The sequence below is a fragment of the Nuphar pumila genome, chromosome 5 (genome assembly GCF_984573655.1).
Source record: "Nuphar pumila chromosome 5, dmNupPumi1.hap1.1, whole genome shotgun sequence".
In the NCBI taxonomy this organism is placed as follows: domain Eukaryota; kingdom Viridiplantae; phylum Streptophyta; class Magnoliopsida; order Nymphaeales; family Nymphaeaceae; genus Nuphar; species Nuphar pumila.
The window spans coordinates 80,647,346-80,673,104 of record NC_143253.1 but is presented as its reverse complement, the minus strand read 5'-3'; positions in this window follow the sequence as shown (position 1 = coordinate 80,673,104).

Genomic DNA, 25,759 nt, shown 5'->3' with positions numbered 1-25,759 from the left:
AATACGTACTTTTATTGCTTTGACCCTGCCTCTTCTCTTCTTTAAATTATATCAACCCAACACATACTCCAAAATTCATAGATAAACTGGTTTTGACCATCTCTTTCTAATGATGCATTTGAGGTATGGAGTTGATGTGTTTAGTTGAAATTATAGTAAAAAAACAAATTTGGCCAATTTGAATGTCAAAAATAGAATTAAAGTAAAAGTCTTCATAAAAAAAAGTTTTTGGGGTCATCAAACCGACTTGTTTTGGTCATAACTTTGTACTTAGATATTGAAATGACAATTTTTTTCATGTTAGAAAGTTAAGACTCTAGTTTCATCTTTCTTTTGGACAAAAACCATTAGGATCTTGTTTTATAGGCAAAATATGTAGTGAAAATAGTAACCATGTTGAAAATGACTTGGGGCAACTTGTTTTTTGAAATATGACCGTTGACACAAGACTACAATGCCAAAATTAGGGTCTATACATATTGTATTTATTTGTTATCATGCATGTGAGGCCCTGTGAACAGTAAAAAAGCAGACAGGTCGATTTTGTAAAATAGATAAGATTAATATTGATATCAAATCTATTTCTAAAAAGTAGCTTAAAGAACACAACTTAACACGTGGGTCCCTCTATGATGGCTCGTAATCAGTTTTTAAACATTCTAATTGATTTCACAAAATATTAATCCTAGGCTGGACCACCTCTAATGCTTGTCCATCATTTTTAACGTCTATAATTTAAAAACCGAACATGAAACTTTGGTTTCATTCATCTCCTTTTTGGAATATGGAAAGATTCCTGGCTTTAGGGCACAAAGCGACCTAAACGAAAAAATTTACGATGTGTGGTATATTACGTGGTTTATTCATTAATTAATTTAGTACCCTGGAATATATGATTAAATTAGGTAGAAGAGTAGAAGAAAAATGCTTGAATCAAAATAATTCCTTCTTAAGTTCCATTTCTGTGTGAGCGTACTACAAATGTGCTACCATTAGTTTGTGCGAGATAACCGGTGTGGAAGAAGGCCAACATTTCGACTGGCAAGTAGGAGGTTTCCAAGAGCATGCCCTAGTCAACGCCGATTCATCATTTATAACGTCTACAATTTAAAACCACTTGAAATTTTGGTTTCATTCGGCTCCTTTACAGAATATGGATAGCTTCCTGGATTCAGGGCACGAAGTGACCCAATCGAAAAAATTTACGATGTATGATATATTACGTGGTTAATTATTTAATATTAATATTTATTATATTACGTATTACACTATATATGTACGATATTAATATTTATTATATTATGTATTACACTAAGGAATTGTAAAAAAACGGGGGAAATTCCCAATTTTTTCGAAGATCTTTTATTGTTCTATGCATGTCATACATCTCGTTTATTTTCCCAGTCAATGACATTTATATCAATCATGTTTCTCAAGCATGTATCTTGAACTACACGAGTTAATTATTGGAGTAAGATTCATGGGCTTACTTAATTTTGAATTTAAATCAATTCAAAAAGAAAAAGCGTCTCTTTCAAATTCAAAGCATTATTTTATTATTTATTTGGATGGAAAGCTACTAAATGATGACCTTCAATGGCTAAGTGTACTAAAGAAACAAGAACAACAATTGCTAAATCATCGGCCAATATATTCCTGAAACGTCAAAAATTAGGTGATAAAGGTTTTGTGAAAACTTCTAAGACATTAATTGGTAAAAGTATTGGGGTTGGTTAAATCTATATATTGATTTGAGTTGGAGATTCATCAAAGCGAACCATTCCATATGAAGATTTGATGATAAATTGATCCAATTATGATTAATAACAAATTTTGTTAATTGTTGAATAGGATGGAATTAAATAGCACCGGTTTCGCAGAACATCGCTATCTATAATTACGATATGTATGATATAGTGTTGGAAGAAATCAAGAGCATGACAAATATACTACGTATCACACATCGTAATCCATATAGAGAAAGTGAAATCTATATCTATATAAAATCGGTATATATGGGGAATGAAATATTATAGATAGCTAGTGCATATATAACTATCGCCATCTATATTATTCCGTAGAACACATATATGCATCATTGAATGGCTAAGTGTACTAAAGAAACAAAAACAACAAATACTAATTCAATGGCCAATATATTCAGGAAAAGTCGAAAACTAAGTGATCTCTATGATTTTTTTTTATAGCCTTATAACACATATATGCATGATTAAATCACCTTGAAATTTTTTTGACAGCCTTAGAACACATGCATGATTGAATCTCTACAAATTTTTTTAGACAACCTTAGAAGACATATATGCATGATTGAATCACTGTGAAATTTTTTTGACAGCCTTAGAACACATATATGCATGATTGAATCATGATTTTGAAGATTGGATTAGATTGACATTGAGATCAAATCCATTTCTAAAAAGTTATTTTTGACAAAGATGAAGATGAGAGTAAGAATAAGCAGCAAAAAAGCATGTATCCAACTTAACATGTGGGTCTCTCTATGTTGCCTCATAATCAGATTTTAAACACTTTAATTGATTTCACAAATCATTGATCCTTTGCTGGCTTCTAATCATTTCACAATCAATGATGAACTTATCCAAATTGCCTTTTGACTCCAAGACCAACTGACCTTTAGCATTTTTTAAGCCTCTAGTGATGGGTCGATCTAGACCGAAAGGTTGGTTTCAAATTTAGATTTCTAGTCCATATTAGTTGACCTGGAATATCTCTTGAATGATCTATAAATCTTAGGAGGATCCAATGATGTATGTATTTTGATTCATGTCGAGCAGATAAAGGGACTCGAACCCGCATCGTTAGCTTGGAACGCTAAAGTTATAGTCGAGGTCAATTCATCATTTATAACATCATTTGGCTGCTTTATGGAATATGGATAGCTTCCCGGATTTAAGGCGCGAAGTGACCGAATCAAAAAAATTTATGATGTATGATATATTACGTCGTTAATTCATTAATTATTTTAGTACCCGAAATATATGATTAAATTAGATCGTTGAGTAGAAAAAGAAATGGTTGAATCAAAATAATTTCTTCTTAAGTTCCATTTCTGTCAGAGGGTACATCGAATGTTCTGCCATGTCCGATCAACACACTAATGGCTTATTCGAGATATTCGGTCGGGAGGTAGGCAACATTTCTAATGGCAAATAAGAGGTTTCCAAGTGCATGCCCAAGTACTTATAACTTCTTGGGTCGTAATTGCTATCTTATTAGATTCAGCCGCTATAGTTGTTCGGAATACACAAAGTATTCTGACCGACGGCCAAAATTTCTTCTGATATGCTCTTGATTTCATTAAAGACGTGAGCAAAATTTAAAATGGAGAAGAATATGGTCTTTGGGTTCCTTTTATTGGAACTCTATCTCTATTTGTTTTTGTTTCTAACTGGTCAGGTGCGCTTTTACAATTGAAAATCATACACTTACACCATGGGGAGTTTATTGCACCTACGAATGACAAAAATACTACTGTTGCTTTAGCTTTACTCACGTCTGTGACACATTTCTATGCAGAACTTATTAAAAAGGGATTGGGTTATTTCGGTTAATAGATTTAACAAGCTCCAATACTTTTACCAATTAATGTCTTAGAAGATTTCACAAAACCTTGATCACTTAATTCTAAACTTTTTTGGAATAAACTGGCCAATGAATTAGTAATTGTTGTTCTTGTTTCTTTAGTACACTTAGCCATGGAAGGTCAACATTGAGTAACTTTTCTTCCAAATAAGTAATCGAATAATGCTTTGAATTTCAAAGTGTCACTTTTTCTTTTTGAATTGATTTAAATTCAAAATTAAGTAGGCCCATGAATCTTATTCCAATAATTATGTTTATTTACAATATGTATGATATAGTGTCCGAAGAAAAACAAGAGCGAGGAAAATGTATGTATGATATTAATATTTATTATGTTACGTATTACAGTACAAAATTTTTTAAAAAGGGGGAAATTCCCAATTTTTCCTAAGATCCCCTTTTGTGCTGTTCATGTCATACATCAACTTTATTTTCTTTACAAGGATTCATATTTGGGGTAATAATTCTTACTCATTTGGGGCATGCGACGAAACAATAAGAACTATGTTTTGCGACACTGTTGCTATTTCATTCCATCCTATTCAATAATAAACCAAAATTGGAATTAATTGCAATTGGATCATTCAATCATCAATTCTTGGTAAAAATCACCTTGTTTTGACCATCTCTTTCTAATGATGCATTTGAGGTATGGATTAATGTGTTTAGTTTAAATTATAGTCAAAAAACAAATTTGGCCAATTTGAATGTCAAAAATAGAATTAAAGTAAAAGTCTTCATAAAATAAAGTTTTTTGGGTAGTAAAACCGACTTGTTTTGGTCATAACTTTGTACTTAGATATCGAAATGACAAATTTTTTCATGTTAGAAAGTTAAGACTCTAGTTTCATCATTCTTTTGGACAAAAACCGTTAGGATCTTGTTTTATAGGCAAAATATGTAGTGAGAATAGAAAATATGTTGAAAATGACCCGCGACCGGTTGGTTTTTTTAAATATGACAATTGACACAAGACTACAACGCCAAAATTGGGGTGTTTACATATTGTATTTATTTGTTATCAAGCATGTGATGCTCTGTGAATAGCAAAAAAGTAGACAAACCGATATTGTAAAATAGATAAGATTAACATTGAGATCAAATCTATTTCTAAAAAGTAGCTTAAACAATGCAAGTTAACACGTGGGTCCTCTATGATGCCTCATAATCAGTTTTTAAACATTCTAATTGATTTCACAAATCATTAATCCTAGGATAGACCACCTCTAATGCTTGTCCATCATTTTTAACGTCTATAATTTAAAACCGAACATGAAACTTTGGTTTCATTCATCTTTTTTTTGGAATATGGAAAGATTCTTGGCTTTAGGGTACAAAGTGACCTAAACGAAAATTTTTACGATGTGTGGTATATTATGTGGTCAATTCATTAATTAATTTAGTATCCTGGAATATATGTTTGAATAAAAATAATTCCTTCTTGAGTTCCATTTTGTGAGAGCGTGCTACAAATGTGCTACCATTAGTTTATGCGAGATATCCGGTGTGGAAGTAGGCCAACATTTTGACTGGCTAGTAGGAGGTTTCCAAGTGTGCCGTAGTCAACGTCGATTCATCATTTTTAACGTCTATCATTCAAAACCGAACATGAAACTTTGGTTGCTTTATGGAATATGGATAGCTTTATGGAATATGGATAGCTTCCCGGATTTAGGGCGCGAAGTGACCTAATCGAAAATTTTTATGATATATGATATATTACGTGGTTAATTCTTTAATTATTTTAGTACCCGAAATATATGATTAAATTATGTAGGAGAGTCCAAAAAGAAATGGTTGAATCAAAATAATTCCTATTGGCCAATAGGAGATTAAATTTCTGTCAAAGGGTACTACAAATGTTCTACCATGTTCAATCAACACACTAAAGGCTTATGCGAGATATTCAGTGGGGAAGTAGGCAACATTTCTATTGGCCAATAGGAGGTTTCCAAGTACATGCCCAAGTACTTATAACTTCTTGGGTCGTAATTACTATCTTATTCGATTCAACTGCTATAGCCGCTCAGAATACATAAATCATTCTGACGTGAGCAAAACTCAAAATGGATAAGAATATGGTTAATTCATTGCTATCTTTTATTGAAATTCTGTTCCTATTTATTTTTCTTTCTAACTGGCCAGGTGCGCTTTTACCTTGGAGAATCATACGGTTACCTCATGGGGAGTTAGTTGCATCTACGAATGATAAAAATACAACTGTTGCTTTAGCTTTACTCACGTCAGTGGCACATTTCTATGCAAGCCTTATTTAAAAGGGATTGGGTTATTTCGGTAAATAGTATTTACAAACTCCAATACTTTTACCAATTAATGTCTTACAAGATTTCACAAAACCTTGATCACTTAATTTTTCGACTTTTCCGGAATATATTGGCCGATGAATTAGTAATCGTTGTTCTTGTTTCTTTAGTACACTTAGCTATGGAAGGTCATCATTGAGTAGCTTTCCTTAGAAATAAATAATAAAATAATGCTTTGAATTTCAAAGAGAAACTTTTTCCTTTTGAATTAATTTAAATTTAGAATTAAGTTAGCCCATGAATCTTATTCCAATAATTAATTCATGCGTAGCTCAAGATACCGACTTGAGGAAGACGATTGATATAAATATGTTTATTTATGATATGTATGATATAGTGTAGGAAAAAAACAAGAGAGAGAGAAATATATGTATGATATTAATATTTATTATATTACGTACTACACTAAGGAACTGTAAAAACAGGGGGGAATTCCCAATTTTTTCGAAGATCTCCTTTTGACCTATGCATGTCGTACATCTCATTTATTTTCCTAGTCGGTTACAAGAATTCATAATTGGGGTAATAATTCTCACTCGTTTGGGGCGTGAGACAAAACTACAATAACTATATTCTGCGAAACCAGTGTTATTTCATTCCATCCTATTCAACAATTAACCAAAATTGTAATTGGATCAATCAATCATCAAATCTTGATATGGAATGGTTTGCTTTGATGAATCGCCAAATGAAATCAGTTTATATATTTAACCAACTATATTACTTTTACAAATTAATGTCTTAGAAGTTTTCACAAAACCTTTATCACCTAATTTTTACCGTTTCAGTAATATATTGGCAATTGTTGTTGTTGTTTCATTTAGTAGCTTTCCATTGAAATAACTAATAAAATAATGCTTTGAATTTCAAAGAGAGGCTTTTTCTGTTTGAATTGATTTAAATTCAAAATTAAGTAAGCCCATGAATCTTATTCCAATAATTAATTCATGTGTAGCTCAATACTCCTGCTTGAGAAACATGATTGATATAAATGTATTTAATTACGATATGTATGTTATAGTGTAGGAAGAAATCAAGAGCAAGACAAATACACTACATATCACACATCGTAATCCATATAGAGAAAGAGGAATCTATATCTATGTAAAGTCAGTAGTAATATGGGGAATGAAATATTATAGATGGCTAGTCCATATATAACTATCGCCATCTATATTATTCCATAGAACACATATATGCATGATTGAATGGCCAAGTGTACTAAAGAAACAAGAACAACAATTACTTATTCATCGGCATGATCGACTCACTACAAATTTTTTCACTTAATTAGAACACATATACGCATTCTTGAATCACCATAATTTTTTTTGTCAAACCTTGGAACACATATATGCAAGATTGAATCAATATGATTTTTTTTTTACAATCCTAGACACATATGTGCATGATTAAATCACTATGAATTTTTTTTATAGCCTTAGAACACAACTATATTACTTTTACAAATTAATGTCTTAGAAGTTTTCACAATCACCTAATTTTTACCGTTTCAGTAATATATTGGCAATTGTTGTTGTTGTTTCATTTAGTAGCTTTCCATTGAAATAACTAATAAAATAATGCTTTGAATTTCAAAGAGAGGCTTTTTCTGTTTGAATTGATTTAAATTCAAAATTAAGTAAGCCCATGAAGCTTATTCCAATAATTAATTCATGTGTAGCTCAATACTCCTGCTTGAGAAACATGATTGATATAAATGTATTTAATTACGATATGTATGTTATAGTGTAGGAAGAAATCAAGAGCAAGACAAATACACTACGTATCACACATCGTAATCCATATAGAGAAAGAGGAATCTATATCCATGTAAAGTCAGTAGTAATATGGGGAATGAAATATTATAGATGGCTAGTCCATATATAACTATCGCCATCTATATTATTCCATAGAACACATATATGCATGATTGAATGGCTAAGTGTACTAAAGAAACAAGAACAACAATTACTTATTCATCGGCATGATCGACTCACTACAAATTTTTTTCACTTAATTAGAACACATATACGCATTCTTGAATCACCATAATTTTTTTTGTCAAACCTTAGAACACATATATGCAAGATTGAATCAATATGATTTTTTTTTTTTACAATCCTAGACACATATGTGCACGATTAAATCACTATGAATTTTTTTTATAGCCTTAGAACACATATATGCATGATTAAATCACAATGACTTTTTTTGACACCCTTAGAACACAAATGCATGACTAAATCACTATGAGAATTTTTTGACAGCCGTAAAACAAAGATATGCATGATTGAATAACTATAAAATTTTTTTTAACAACATAGAACGAATATATATGCATGATTGAATCACTATGACACATTTTTGATGGCCTTAGAACACTAATATGCATCATTGAACCACTATGAATTTTTTTTATAGCCTTAGAACATATATATGCATGATTGAATCACTATGAATTTTTTTTGACAGCCTTAGAACACAGATCTGCATGATTGAATCACATGAAAATTTTCTTAACAACCGTAGCCACGTACATGAACCATTAAATCACGATAATTTTTTCATATACTTAGAACACATAATGCATGAGTGAATTACTGTGAAATTTTTTTGACATGCTTAGAACACATGATTGAATCACTATAAAAATGTTTTGACAGCCTTAGAAAACATATATGAATGATTGAATTGCTATAAATTTTTTTTGATAGCCTTAGAAAACATATATGCATGATTGAATCATTATGAATTTTTTTTGACGGACTTAAAACACATATATGCATGATTGAATCACTATAAATTTTTTTGACAACCATAGAACACATATATGCATATTTGAATCACTATGATTTTTTTTTTGAAAACCCTAGACAACATATATGCAAGATTGAATCACTATAAATTTTTTTATAAACTTAGAACTCATATATGCATGATTGAATCACTATTAAATTTTTTTTACAGCCTTAGAACACATATATGTTTAATTGAACCACTATGATTTTTTTTTTAAAGTCATAGAACACATGTATGCATGATGCCTTTAAACACATACATGCATGATTGAATCACTATGAAATTTTTATGAGAGCATTAGAACACATATGCATGATTCAATCAATATAATTTTTTTTGACAACTTTAGAACTTATATATGCATGATTGAATCACTATGATTTTTTTTTGACAATCTCAGACACATTTGTGCATGATTAAATCACTATGCATTTTTTTTATAGACTTAGAACAATATATGCATGATTGAATTACAATAAAACTTTTTTGATATCCTTTGAACACAAATATCCATGATTCACTATGAACTTTTTTTGACAACCTTAAAATAAATATGCATGATTAAGTCACTATAATTTTTTTTGACATCCGTAGAACCCATATATGCATAATTGAATTACTTTGAATTTTTTTTGACATCCTTAGAACACATATATAAACGATTAAATTGCTATGAATTTTTTTAGCAACCTTAGAACACATATATGGATGATTGAATGACTATAAATTTTTTTTGACAACCTTAGAATGCATACTTGCATGATTGAATTACTATGATTTTTTTTGGACAACCTTAGAACACATATATACACATATCCATGATAAAGTCACTATAAATTTTCTTTGACAGCCTTATAACACATATATGCATTATTGAATTACATTGAAATTTTTTTGACATCCTTAGAAAACATATATAAATGATTGAATCACTATGAAATTTTTTTGGCTGCCTTAGAACACATATATGGCTCATTGAATCCCTATAATTTTTTTTGACAACCTTAGAATACATATATGCAACAATGAATCACTATAATTTTTTTTAAAGCCTTAGAACACATATAAGCACATATGAATCACTATGAATTTTTTTTCACAACCTTAGACACTTATATACATGATTAAATCACTATAAATTTTTTTTTGACAGCCTTAGAACACATATATGCATTATTGAATTACTATGAAATTTTTTTGACATCCTTAGAATAAATATATAAATGATTTAATCACTATGTTTTTTTTTTGAAAGCCTTAGAACACATATATTCATTATTGAATCACTATAATTTTTTTTGACAACCTTAGAATACATATATGTACGATAGAATCACTATGAAAAATTTTTGACAGCCTTAGAACACATATATGTGTGATTGAATCACTATAAATTTTTTTTGGCAGCTTTAGAACACATATATACATGATTGAATCACTATAAAAGTTTTTTGACTGCATTAGAACACATATATGCATGATTGAATTAATATATTTTTTTTTGACAACCTTAGAACACATATATGGATGATTGAATCACTATTTTTTTTACATAATTAGAACACATATACGCATGATTGAATCACTATGATTATTTTTTGACAGTCTTAGACACATATGTGCATGATTACATGACTGAATTTTTTTTGATAGCCTTATAACACATATTAGCATGATTAAATCAGAATGAATTTTTTTTGACATCCTTAGAACACTTTATGCATGATTGAATCGCTATGAGAATTTTTTTGACAGCCTTAAAACACAAATATGCATGATTGAATCAGTATAAACTTTTTTTATAGCCTTAGAATAATAATATGCATGATTGAATCACTATGATTTTTTTGATAGCCTTAGAATACATATATGCATGATTAAATAGCATGATCTTTTTTTTGACAGCCTTAGAACACAGGTATGCATGATTGAGTCACACAAAAATTTTCTTAACAACCCTAGACATGTACATATACGATTAAATCACTATATTTTTTTTATATACTAAGAACACATATATGCATGTCAGAATTACTATGATTTTTTTTTGAGATCCTTAGAACATATATAAATGATTAAATTACTATAAAAATGTTTTGACAACCTTAGAAAAGATATATGCATAATTGAATTGCAATAATTTTTTTGTGATAACCTTAGAACACATATATGCATGGTTTAATCATTATGAATTTCTTTGACTGCCTTAGAACACATATATGCATGATTGAATCACTATAAATTTCTTTAGACAACCTTATAGCACATATATGCTTGATTGAATCACTGTGATTTTTTCTTGACAACCTTAGAAAACATATATGCATGATTGAATCACTATGAATTTTTTTTGACAGCATTAGAACACATATATGCATGATTGAATCACTATAATTTTTTCTTGACAACCTTAGAACACATATATGCCTGATTGAATCACTGTGAATTCTTTTTGACAACCTTTAAAGTCATATATGCATGATTGAATAGTTGAATTTTTTTTTGACAACCTAAAAACACATACATGCATGATTGAATCACTATAATTTTTTTTCACAGCCTTAGAACACATTTATGCGTGATTGAATAATCTCTATAAATTTTTTTTGACAGCCTTAGAACACATATATGCATGATTGAATCACTAAGAATTTTTTTTGACAACCTTAGACACATATATGCATGATTAAATTACTATGATTTTTTTTTTTATATCCGTGGAACACATATATATGCATGATTGAGTTACTATGACATTTTTTTGACAACCTTAGACACATATATACATGATTAAATCACTATGGAATTTTTTTATATCCTTAGAACACATATATGCTTGAATGAATTACGATGAATTTTTTTTGACATCCTTAGAACACATATGTGTATTATTGAATCACTCTAAAATTTTTTTGACAGCCCTAGAACTCATATATGCGTTATTGAATTACTATGAATTTTTTTTGAAAACCAGAAAACACATATATACATGATTGAATCACCTTGAAAATTTTTTGAAAGCCTAAGAACACATATATGTATGATTGAATTACTATAATTTTTTCTTTACAGCCTTAGAACACATATTTGCCTGATTGAATCACTATTCAATTTTTTTGACAGCCTTAGAAGACATATATGCATGATTGAATCACAATAATTGGTTTTTGACAACCATAGAAGACATTTATGCATGACTGAATCGCTGTGAATTATTTTTGACAACCTTAAAACACATATATGCATGATTGAATCACTATTAAATTTTTTAGACAGTATTAGAACACATATATTCATGATTGAATCACTATAATTTTTTTTTGCAACTTAGAAAACATATATGCATGATTGAATCACAATGAAATTTTTTGACAGCCTTAGAACTCAAATATGCATGTTTGAGTCACTATGAAATTTTTTTGACTGCCTTAGAATACATACATGCATGTTTGAATCACTATGAATTTTTTTTGTTACCCTTAGAACAAATATATGCATGATTGAATCACTATAATTTTTTTTTTGACAACCTTAGAACACATATATGCATGATTGAATCCCTATAGTTTTTTTTGACAGCCTTAGAACACATATATGCATTTTTGAATTACAAAGATTTTTTTTTGACATCCTTAGAACACATATATGCTTCAATGAATCACTATAAAAAATTTTGGACAGCCTTAGAACACATATATGCATGATTGAATGAGTATGAATTTTTTTTGACAACCTTAGAACACATATATGTATGATTGAATGACTACGATTTTTTTTGACAGTCTGAGAACATATAAATGCATGATTGAATCCCAATAAAAGGTTTTTGACAGCCTTAAAAAACATATATGTGTTATTGAATCGCTATAATTTTTTTTGACAACCTTATATACATATTTGCATGATTGAATCACTATGATTTTTTTTTGACAATCTTTGACACATATATGGATGATTTTACTATGAATTTTTTTGACAACCTTCGAAGACATATGGATGATTGAATTAATATGATTTTTGTTGACAAACTTAGAACATATATATGCATGATTGGATCACCGTGAAATTTTTTTGACAGCCTTAGAACACATATGCATGATTGAATCTCTATAAATGTTTTTGACAACCTTAAAACACATATATGCATGATTGAATAATTGTAAACTTTTTTTGACAACCATACAACACATATATGACAACACATATATGCATGATTGAATCACTACAAACTTTTTTCGACAACCATACAATACACATATGCATTATTGAATCACTGTGAACACATATATGCATGATTGAATCACTATGACTTTTTTTTACAGCATTAGAACACATATATGCAAGATTAAATCGCTACGAATTTTTTTTGAGAACCTTACACATATATGCATGATTAAATCACTATAATTTTTTTTGATGTCCTTAAAACACATATATGCCTTATTGAGTTACTATGATTTTTTTTGCCTTCCTTAGAATACATAGATGCATGTTTGAATCACTATAATTTTTTTTGACATCTTTAGAACACATATATGCATGATTGACTATGAATTTTTTTTCACAACATTGGAACAATCTTGCATGATTGAATCAGAATGAATTTTTTTTGATATTCTAAGAACACATATATGCATTATTGAATTACTATGAATTTTTTTTGACATCCTTACAACACATATATAAACAATTAAACTACTATCAAATTTTTTTGTCAGCCTTAGAACACTTATATGCATGATTGAATCACTACAAATTTTTTTGATAACCTTAGAATACATATAAGCATGATTGAATCATTATAATTTTTTTTTGACAGCCTGAGAACACATATATGCATGATTGATTCACTATAATTTTTTTGACAACTTTAGACACATATATGCAAGATTAAGTCACAATAATTTTTTTTACAACCTTAGAACATATATAAGTATTATTGAATTACTATGACATTTTTTTGACATCCTTGGAACACATATATAAATGATTGAATCACGATGAAAATTTTTCGGCAGCTTTAGAACACATAAATACATGATTAAATCACTACAAATTGTTTTTGACAACCTTAGAATACAAATATGCATGATGAAATCACTATGAATTTTTTTTGACAGCCTGAGAGCACATATGCATGATTAAATCACTATGAATTTTTTTTGGCAACCTTAGACACATTTACGCATGATTAAATGTTTGCATTATTGAATTACTATAATTTTTTTTTACAACCTAAGAATACATATATGCACGATTAAATAACTATGAATTTTTTTGGCAACCTTAGACACATTTACGCATGATTAAATGTTTGCATTATTGAATTACTATAATTTTTTTTGACAACCTTAGAATACATATATGCATGATTAAATAACTTTGAATTTTTTTTGACAGCCTTAGAATACATATGTGCATGATTGAATCACTATGATTTTTTTTTGACAACCATAGACATATATATGCATTATTAAATCACTATAATTTTTTTTGACAACCTTAAAACACATATATACATTACGAAATTACTATGATTTTTTTTGGCTTTCTTAGACATATATATGCATGATTAACTCCCTATAAATTGTTTTTGACAGCCTTAGAACACATATATACATAATTGATTTACAATGATTTTTTTTGACAACCTTAGAATACATATATGCATGATTAAATAACTTTGAATTTTTTTTGACAGCCTTAGAATACATATGTGCATGATTGAATCACTATGATTTTTTTTTGACAACCATAGACATATATATGCATTATTAAATCACTATAATTTTTTTTGACAACCTTAAAACACATATATACATTACGAAATTACTATGATTTTTTTTGGCTTTCTTAGACATATATATGCATGATTAACTCCCTATAAATTGTTTTTGACAGCCTTAGAACACATATATACATAATTGATTTACAATGATTTTTTTTGACATTCTTACACATATATGCATGATTGAATCACTATTTAAATTTTTTGATAGCCTTAGAACGCATATATGCATGATTGGATCATTATAAAATTTTTTGACTGCCTTAGAACACATATATGCATGATTGAATCACTATAATTGTTTTTGACAACCTTACACATATATATAATTGATTGAATAACTACGAAATTATTTAGACAGCCTTAGACACAAATATGCATTATTAAATCACTATAAATTTCTTTTGACAGCCTTAGACACATATATGCATGATTAAATCACTATAAACTTCTTTTGACATCCTAGAATCACATATATGCATGACTAAATTACTACAAATTTTTTTAGACAACCTTAGAACACTTATATGCATGATTGAATCTTTATGAATTTTTTGAGAGACTTACAACACTTATATACATGATTGAATAACTATAAATATTTTTTGACAACGTTACACACATATATGCATGATTAAATCACTATAAGTTTTTTTTGACAGCTTTAGAGCATATATATGCGTGATTGAATTACTATGAATTTTTTTTTGACAGCCTTAGAACACATACATGCTTCATTTAATCATTGTATTTTTTTTTACAACCCCAGAACACATATTTGCATGATTGGATCACTATGGATTATTGAAGCACTAGAATTTTTTTTGACGACCTTACAACACATATATGCGTGATTGAATCACAATTTTTTTAAAAACCCAAGAACACATATCTGCAGGACTGAATCTTTATGAATTTTTTTTGACAGCCTAAGAACGCATATATGCATGATTGAATCACTATGAAATTTATTTGACAACCTTAGAAACCATATATGCATGATTGAAACTCAATCATTTTTTTTACAGCTTTAGAACACATATATGCCTGATTGAATCACTATGAATTTTTTTTGACAACCTTTGAACACATATGTGCCTGATTAAATCACTATGAATTTTTTTTGATGGCCTTAGAACACATATATGATTAATTGAATTACTATGATTTTTTTTTAGGCATATATGCATGATTGAATCACTATGATTTTTTTTAAAAGTTTTGAAGGCATATATGAATTATTGAATCAATATGAAATATCTTTGACAGACTTAAAACACATATATGCATGTTTGAATCACTATGTATTTTTTTTTACAGCCTTAGAACACATACATGCATGATTGAGTCACTATGAATTCTTTTTGACAACCATAGACAAATAAATGCTTGATTAAATCATTATAATTTTTTTTAACAGCCTTAGAACACATATATAAATGATTGAATTACTATGATTTTTTTTTACATGCTTAGAACTCATATATGCATAATTGAATCACTCCCAATTTTTTTTTAATAATGTTAGAAAACATATATGCATGATTGAATGACTATGAAATTTTTTTGACAGCATTAGAACACTTATATGCTTGATTGGATCACTATAATTTTTTTTTAACAACCTTAGAACACATATATGCGTGATTGAATCCCTATTAAGTTTTTTTGACAGCCTTAGACCACGTATATGAAAATTGAATTACTATGAATTTTTTTTGAAAGTCTTAAAACACATATTTGCATGTTTGAATCTCTATGAATTTTTTTTGACAGACTTAGAACACATATATGCATGACTGAATCACTATGAAATTTTTTTACTGACCTAGAACACATATATGCAAGATTGAAATTTTTTTGAATCTTTTAAAACACATATATGCATGATTGAATCACTATACAAATTTTTGACAACCTTAGAGCACATATCTGCAAGATTTAATCACTATGAATTTTTTTTTACATCCTTAGAACACATATATGCATGATTGAGTCACTATGAATTCTTTTTGACAACCATAGACAAATAAATGCTTGATTAAATCATTATAATTTTTTTTAACAGCCTTAGAACACATATATAAATGATTGAATTACTATGATTTTTTTTGACATGCTTAGAACTCATATATGCATAATTGAATCACTCCCAATTTTTTTTTAATAATGTTAGAAAACATATATGCATGATTGAATGACTATGAGATTTTTTTGACAGCATTAGAACACTTATATGCTTGATTGGATCACTATAAATTTTTTTTAACAACCTTAGAACACATATATGCGTGATTGAATCCCTATTAAGTTTTTTTGACAGCCTTAGACCACGTATATGAAAATTGAATTACTATGAATTTTTTTTGAAAGTCTTAAAACACATATTTGCATGTTTGAATCTCTATGAATTTTTTTTGACAGACTTAGAACACATATATGCATGATTCAATCATGCATATATGTGTGCTAATGCTGTAAAAAAAATTTCATAGTGATTCAATCTTGCATATATGTGTTCTAAGGCTATCTAAAAAATTTCATAGTGATTCATTCATGCATATAGGTGTTCTAAGGCTGGCAAAAAAAAATCATAGTGATTCCATCATGCATATATGTGTTCTAAGGCTGTCAAAAAATTTCCATTGTGATTCAATCATGCATATATGTGTTCTAAGGTTGTCAACAAATTTGCATAGTGATTCAATCATGCATATATGTATTCTAAGGCTGTCAAAAAAATTTCATAGTGATTGAATCAAGCATATATGAGTTCTAGGGCTGTCAAAAGCATTTCATAATGATTCAATAACATAGATATGTGTTCTAGGGTTGTCAAAAATTTTTGTATAGTGATTCAATTTTGTAAATATGTGATCTAAGGCTGTCAAAAAATTTCATAGTGGTTCAATCATGCAGATATGTATTCTAAGGCTGTCAAAAAAGTTTTATAGTGATTTAATCTTGCATATATGTGTTCTAAGGCTGTAAAAAAAAATCATAGTGATTCAATCTTGCATGTATGTGTTCTAAGGAGGTCAAAAAAATTTCACAATGATTCTATCATCCATGCATGTATTTTAAGGCTGTCAAACAATGTCATAGTGATTCAATCATGTGGATTTATGTTCCGAGGTTGTCAAATTTTTTTTATAGTGATTCAATCATGCAGATATGTGTTCTAAGGTTGTCAAATTGTTTTTACAGTGATTCAATCTTCCATATATGTGTTCTAAGGCTGTCAAAAAAATTTCACAGTGATTCAATCATCCATGTATGTGTTCTAAGGCTGTCAAAAAAATGTCATAGTAATTCAATCTTGTGGATATGTGTTGTAAGGTTGTCAAATTTTTTTATAGTAACTCAATCATGCATATATGTGTTCTAAGGCACTCAAAAAAATTTCATGGTGATTCAATCATGCATACATCTGTTCAAAGGCTGTCAACAAATTTTAATAGTGATTAAATCATGCATATATGTGTTCTAAAGCTGTCAAAAAAATTTCATAGTGACTCAATCTTGCATATTTTGTTCTAAGGTTGTAAGAAAAAATAAAAATGATTTCATCAAGCATATATCTGTTCTAAGGCACTCAAATTTTTTTATAGAGATTAAATCATGCATACATCTTTTCTAAGAATGTCAAAAAAATAACATATTGATTCAGTCAAGCATATATGTGTTCTAAGTCTGTCAAAAAAAATTTATAGTGAATCAATCTTGCATATATCTATTCTAAGGTTGTCAAAAAAAATTTATCGGGATTAAATAACACATATATGTGTTCTAATGCTGTAAAAAAAAAAGTGGTTATTCAATCATGCATATATGTGTTCTAAGGCTATCAAAAAAATTTCATAATGATTCAATCTTGCATATATGTGTTCTAAGGCTATGAAAAAATTTCATAGTGCCGCAATAATGCATATATGTGTTCTAAGGCTGTCAAAAAATGTCATAGTGATTCAATCTTGTGGATATGTATTCTAAGGTTTTCAAAATTTTTTTATAGTGATTCAATCATGCAGATATGTGTTCTAAAATGTCAAAAAAGTTTCATAGTGATTCAATCACGCATATATGTGTTCTACGACTGTAAAAAAATTTGATAAGGATCCAGACTTGTAGATATGTGTTCTAAAGATGTCAAAAAAGTTTTATAGTAATTCAATCATGCATATATGTGTTCTAAGGCTGTTAGAAAAATTTAAGCTTGCATATATGTGTTCTAAGGGTGTCAAAATTTTTTTGTAGTGATTCAATCATGATTTTTTTTTTGACAACCGTAGAACACAAATATGCACGATTGAATAACTATGAATTTTTTTTGACAGCCTTAGAACACATATATGCATGATTGAATCACTATAAATTTTTTTTGAGAGCAATAGAACACAAATATGCACGATTTAATCACTATAAATTTTTTTTGACAGCCTTAGAACACATATATGCATGATTGAATCACTACAAATTTTTTTTGAGAGCAATACAACACAAACATCCATGATTGAATAAAAAATATTTCATTGTGATTCAATCATGCATATATAGGTTCTAAGGCTGTCAAAATTTTTTTATAGTGATTCAATCATGCGTATATGTGTTCTAATGCTGTAAAAAAATTTTCATAGTGATTCAATCATATATATATGTTCCAAGGCTGTCAAAATTTTTTTATTGTGATTCAATCATGCATATATGTGTTGTAAGGCTGTCAAAATAATTTGATAGCGATTCAATCTTGAAGATATGTGTTCTAAGGTTGTCAAAATTTTTTTATAGTGATTCAATCATGCATATATCTGTTCTATTGCTTTCAAAAAAATTTTGTAGCGATTCAATCTTGAAGATATGTGTTCTAAGGTTGTCAAAAAAAAATTATAGTGATTCAATCAAGCATATATCTGTTCTATTGCTCACAAAAATTTTTTGTAGTGATTCAATCATGCATATATGTGTTCTAAGGCTATCAAATTTTTTTTATAGTGATTCACTCATGCATATATCTGTTCTAAAGTTATCAAAAAAATTTCATAGTGATTCAATTATAAATATATGTGTTATAAGGATGCCAATTTTTTTTTAAAGTGATTCAATCATGCATATATGTGTTCTAAGGATGTAAAATTTTTTTATTGTGATTCAATCACGCATATATGTAATCTAATGCCGTAAAAAAATTTCATAGTGATTCACTCTTAAAGATATATGTTCTAAGGTTGCCAAATTTTTTTTTGTTGATTCAATCATGCATATATGGGTTCTAAGGCCATTAAAAAAATTTAAGCTTGCATATATGTGTTCTAAGGCTGTCAAAAAAATTTCATAGTGCTTGAATCATGCGTGTGTTCTATGGCTGTCAAAAAATTTTAATAGTGACTCAATCATGCATATATGTGTTCTAATGTTGTAAAAAAAAATCATTATGTTTCAATCATGCATATTTGTGTTCTAAGGCTGTCTAAAAAATTTCATAGTGACTCAATCATGCATATATGTATTCTAAGTCAGTCAAAAAAATGTGTAGTTCATTCTTACATATATTTGTTCTATGGCTGTCAAAAAAATTTCATAGTGATTTAATCTTGCATATATGTGTTCCAAGGCTATCAAAAAAATTTTATATTGATTGAATCAAGCATATATGAGTTCTAAGGATGTCAAAAAAATTTCATAACGATTCAATAATGTAGATATGTGTTTATAGTGATTCAATCCTGCAAATATGTGATCTAAGGCTCTCAAAAAAATTTCATAGTGATTCAATCATGCAGATATGCTAAGGTTATCAAAAAAATTTCATAGAGATTCAATCAATCATGTATGTGTTTTAAGGTTGTCAAAAAATGTCATAGTGATTCATTCTTGTGGATATGTGTTTTAAGGTTGTAAAATAATTTTTTATAGTGATTCAATCATGCAAATATGTGTTCTAAGGCTGTCAAAATTTTTTTATAGTGATTCAATCTTGCATATATGTGTTCTAAGATTGTAAAAAAAAATTCATAGTGATTGAATCTTGCATATATATATTCTAAGGCTGTCAAAAAATTTTCATATTGATTCAATCATACATGTATGTATTCTAAGGCTGTCAAAAAATGTCATAGTGATTCAATCTTGTGGATATGTGTTGTAAGGTTTTCAATTTTTTTTATAGTAGCTCAATCATGCATATAAGTGTACTAAGGCACTAAAAAAATATTCATGGTGATTCAATCATGCATACATGTATTCTAAGGCTGTTAACAAATTTTACTAGTGATTAAATCATGCATATATGCGTTGTAAGGCTGTCAAAAAAAATTTCATAGTGACTCAATCTTGCATATTTTGTTCTAAGGTTGTCAAAAAAAATTAGAATGATTTAATCAAGCATATATGTGTTCTTGAGGCACTCAATTTTTTTTTATAGTGATTCAATCATACATACATCTGTTCTAAGGCTATAAAAAAAATTACATATTGATTCAATCAAACATATATGTGTTTCAAGTTTGTCAAAAAAAAATCATAGTGATTCAATCTTGCACATATCTGTTCTAAGGTTGTCAAAAAAAAGTTATCGTGATTAAATTACACATATTTGTGTTTGAATTCTGTAAAAAAAAATTTGTGGTGCTTCAATCATGCATATATGTGTTCTAAGACTATCAAAAAAATTTCATAGTGATTCAATCATGCATATATGTGATCTAAGGCTATCAAAAAAATTTCATAGAGATTCAGTTAGGCATATATGTGTTCTAAGATGTCAAAAAAATTTCATAGTGATTCAATCATACATATCTACATTCTAAGGATGTCAAAATTTTTTATAGTGATTCAGTATTGCAGATATGTGTTCTAAGATTGTCAATTTTTTTTATAGTGATTCAATCATGCATATACGTGTTCTAAGGCTATTAAAAAAAATTCAAGCTTGCATATATGTGTTCTAAGGCTGTCAAAAAAAAAATTCATAATTATTCAATCATGCGTATATGTGTTCTGGGGCTGTCTAAAAAATTTCATAGTGACGCAATCATGCATATATGTGTTCTAATGTTGTAAAACAAATTTCATAATGATTTAAACATGCATATTTGTGTTCTAAGGCTGTCAAAATGTTTTTATAGTGATTCGAACATGCATATATGTGTTCAAAGTCTGTCAAAAAATTTTCATAGTGATTGAATCATGCATATATGTGTTCTAAGTCTGTCAATTTTTTTTATAGTGATTCAATATGGCATATTTGTGTTCCAAGTCTTTCAAAAAAATTTCACAGTGATTTAATCATGCAGATATGGGTTCTAAGATGTTAAATTTTTTTTATAGTGATTCAATCATGCATATATGTGTTCTAAAGCTGTCAAAAAAATCAATAGTTATTGAATCATGCATATATATGTTCTAAGGCTGTTAAAAAAATTTCATAGTGATTCAATCGTGCATATATATGTTCTAAGGCTGTCAACAAAAATTCATAACGATTCAATCATGTATATATGGGTTCTAAGATGTTAAAAAAAAATTCATAGTGGTTCAATCATGCATATATGTATTCTAAGGATGTCAAAAAAAATTCATAGTGATTAAATCTTGCAGATATGTGCTCTAAGGTTGTCAAAAATTTGTATAGTGATTCGATCATGCATATATGTGTTTTAAAAGATTCAAAAAAATTTCAATCTTGCATATATGTGTTCTAGGTCAGTAAAAAAAATTTCATAGTGATTCAGTCATGCATATATGTGTTCTAGGTCAGTGATTCACTATGATTTTTTTTTGACAACATTAGAACACATATATTTATGATTGAATCATTATAATTTTTTTTGAAACCCTTTGAACACATAAATGCATGATTAAATCACTATGAACTTTTTTTGACAACCTTAGGACACATATATTCATGATTGAATCCCTATAATATTTTTTTGACAACGTTATATCACATGTATGCATGATAGAATCAGAATGAATTTTTTTTGACAACCTTATAACACATATATGCATTGTTGATATTTTTTTGAATCTCTATGATATTTTTTTGATAGACTTAGAACACATATATGCACGATTGAATCACAACAAATTTTTTTACAGGCTTAGAACACTTATATGCATGGTTGAATCTCTATGAAGTTTTTTTGACAGACTTAGAATACATATATGCATGATTGAATCACTATAATGTTTTTTGACAACATTAGAACACATATATATATGATCAGAACACTATAAAAATTTTTTGACGGCCTTAGAACTCATATATGCAGGTTTGAATCACTATGAATTTTTTTTGATAGCCTTAGAACACGTATGCATGAGTGAATCAGTATAATTTTTTCTTGACATCATTAGAACACATATATGCATGATTGAATCAGTGTAATTTTTTTTGACAACCTTAAAACACATATACGCATGATTGAATCACTATGAATTTTTTTTACTGCATTAGAACGCATATATGCATGATTGAATCACTATAATTTTTTTTGAAAACCTTAGACACATATATTTTCATTGGATATGGTACCCGTTGAAGAACTCTTCTCAAAGGATTCTCTGTGAGGGTGTGCATGACCAGATCAGGTAATCCAGCTAGAGCGGTAAGTCTCTATGAGGAAATGCATTATCCAAGAGCGGGTAGCCAGTGAAGACAGTATATTCCTGTGAGGAAGTGCATTGTCCAAGACCAGGCAGACCATCCGTCTAGGGCGGTAACTCTTTGTGAGGTTGTACATTTCCCAAACTAGGTGATCCGACGTGGATCTTGTAAATCTTTATTATGATTAAACAAAATATTACGATGAATTATGGTGATCTTCTTAGTTGATTGAGATAGTCAGTTATGAATCTATAGATTTAGCTTTTCTGTTATAGCATGATTAAATATTGAACTCAGATATGAGATCAGATCCTTATTTATTTTAGATCTTGATATGAGGTTATGATTGTGACGCTTATGTTAGCGTATAGGTGACATGCTTACAAATGACTAGTTTTGACTTATTATGTGAATGATACAATACACCTACATAGTTTTATTACAAATGATTGCATTATGATTGTCTGAGTGAATACATCAGACCTATGTATCATGATTGATGTATATCATGAATATCTAACTAAATTACTTAGAATGTATGTGTGTGTATTTCATGCTGGAATGGTCAAATATGATTTGACTTATTATTTATAAGAATTATGAATGCATATGAAAATGATGCAATGATATGAATGTCTTAGATGCATATATATATATATATATATATATATATATATATATATATATATATATATATATATATACATATATATATGCGATAACTTCTAATGACTTGAATGCATATAGATTATGCTTTATTGTGTGAGTTAATGTTGAATAGAATATTAAGTGATGAAATGCTTTATGTCAGAATGCTTGAAATGAATGACTCGTTTTTTTTTTCAGCCTTAGAGCACATATATGCATTATTGAATTACTATGAATTTTTTTTGACAATCTTAGGACAAATATATGCATGATTTAATCATTGTTAATTTTTTTTGACAAACTTAAAACTCATATATGCATCATTGAATCGCTTTGAATTTTTTTTGATAACCTTTCAACACATATATGCATGATTGAAACACAATAATTTTTTTTTAAAAACCTAGAACATATATGTGCAGGATTGAATCATTATGAATTTTTTTGACACCCTTAAAATGCTTATATGCATGATTGAATCACTATAGATTTTTTTTGATAGCCTTAGAACACACATATGCAAGATTGAATCACTACGAATTGTTTTTGACAAATATACATATATATGCATGATTAAATCACAATATTTTTTTTTGATCTCCTTAAAACACATATATGCCTGATTGAATTCCTTTGAATTTTTTTTGGCCGTCCTTAGAACACATACATGCATGTTTGAATCACTATGATTTTGTTTGACAACCTTAGGCACATATATGGATGATTAAATCACTACAAATTTTTTTTGACAGCCTTAAAGCACATATATGCATTATTGAATTACTATGATTTTTTTTTGACAATCTTAGAACACATATATGCTTGATTGAATCACCTTGAACTTTTTTGAAAGCTTTAGAACAAAAATATGCATGATTCAATCACTATAAAATTTTTTTGACAACCTTAGAACACATATATGCATGACAAAATCACTACAATTTTTTTTGACAACCTTAAAACTCATATATGCATGATTAAATCACTACAATCTTTTTTTGACAAGCTTAGAACACATATATGCATGATTAAATCACAATATTTTTTTTTGACTACCCAAGCACACATATCTGCAAGATTTAATCATTATGCAATTTTTTTGACAACCTAAGAACGCATATATGCATGATTGAATCACTATGATTTTTTTTATAGCCTTAGAACATATATATGCAGGATTGAATCACTATGAAATTTCTTTGAGAGCCTTAGAACACAAATATGCATGATTGAATCACTAAATTTTTTTTACTGCATTAGAACACGTATATGCATGATTGAATCACTATGATTTTTATTTGACAACCTTAGAACACATATATATATATGATTGAATCACTATAATTTTTTTTTGAAAAACTTAGAACACATATATGCATGATTGAATCTCCATGAATTTTTTTTGACAGCCTTAGAACTCATATGCATGATTAAAACATAATGAATATTTTTGACAACCTTAGACACATACACATGATTAAATCACTATTAAATTTTTTTGATAGCCTTAGAGCACATATATGCCTGATTGAATTACTATGATTTTTTTTTGACATCCTTAGAACACATATGCATGATTGAGTCACTATGAAATGTATTTGACATCCTTAGAACACATTTATGCATGATTAAATCACTATAAAACATTTTTGATAACCTTAAAATACATATATGCTTGATTAAATTACTATGAAATATTTTTGACAGCCTTGAAACACATATATGCATGATTGAATCACTATGAAATATTTTTGATAGCTTTAGAACACATATATGCATGATTAAATCACCATAAATTGTTTTTTGACAACCTTAGAACACATACATGCAAGATTGAATCACTATTAAAATTTTTTAACAGCCTTAGAACACTTATATACATGATTGAATCACTATGAATTTTTTTTGATAGCCTTAGAACACATGTATGCATGATTGAATCACAATAAAATTTTTTTGACAGCATTA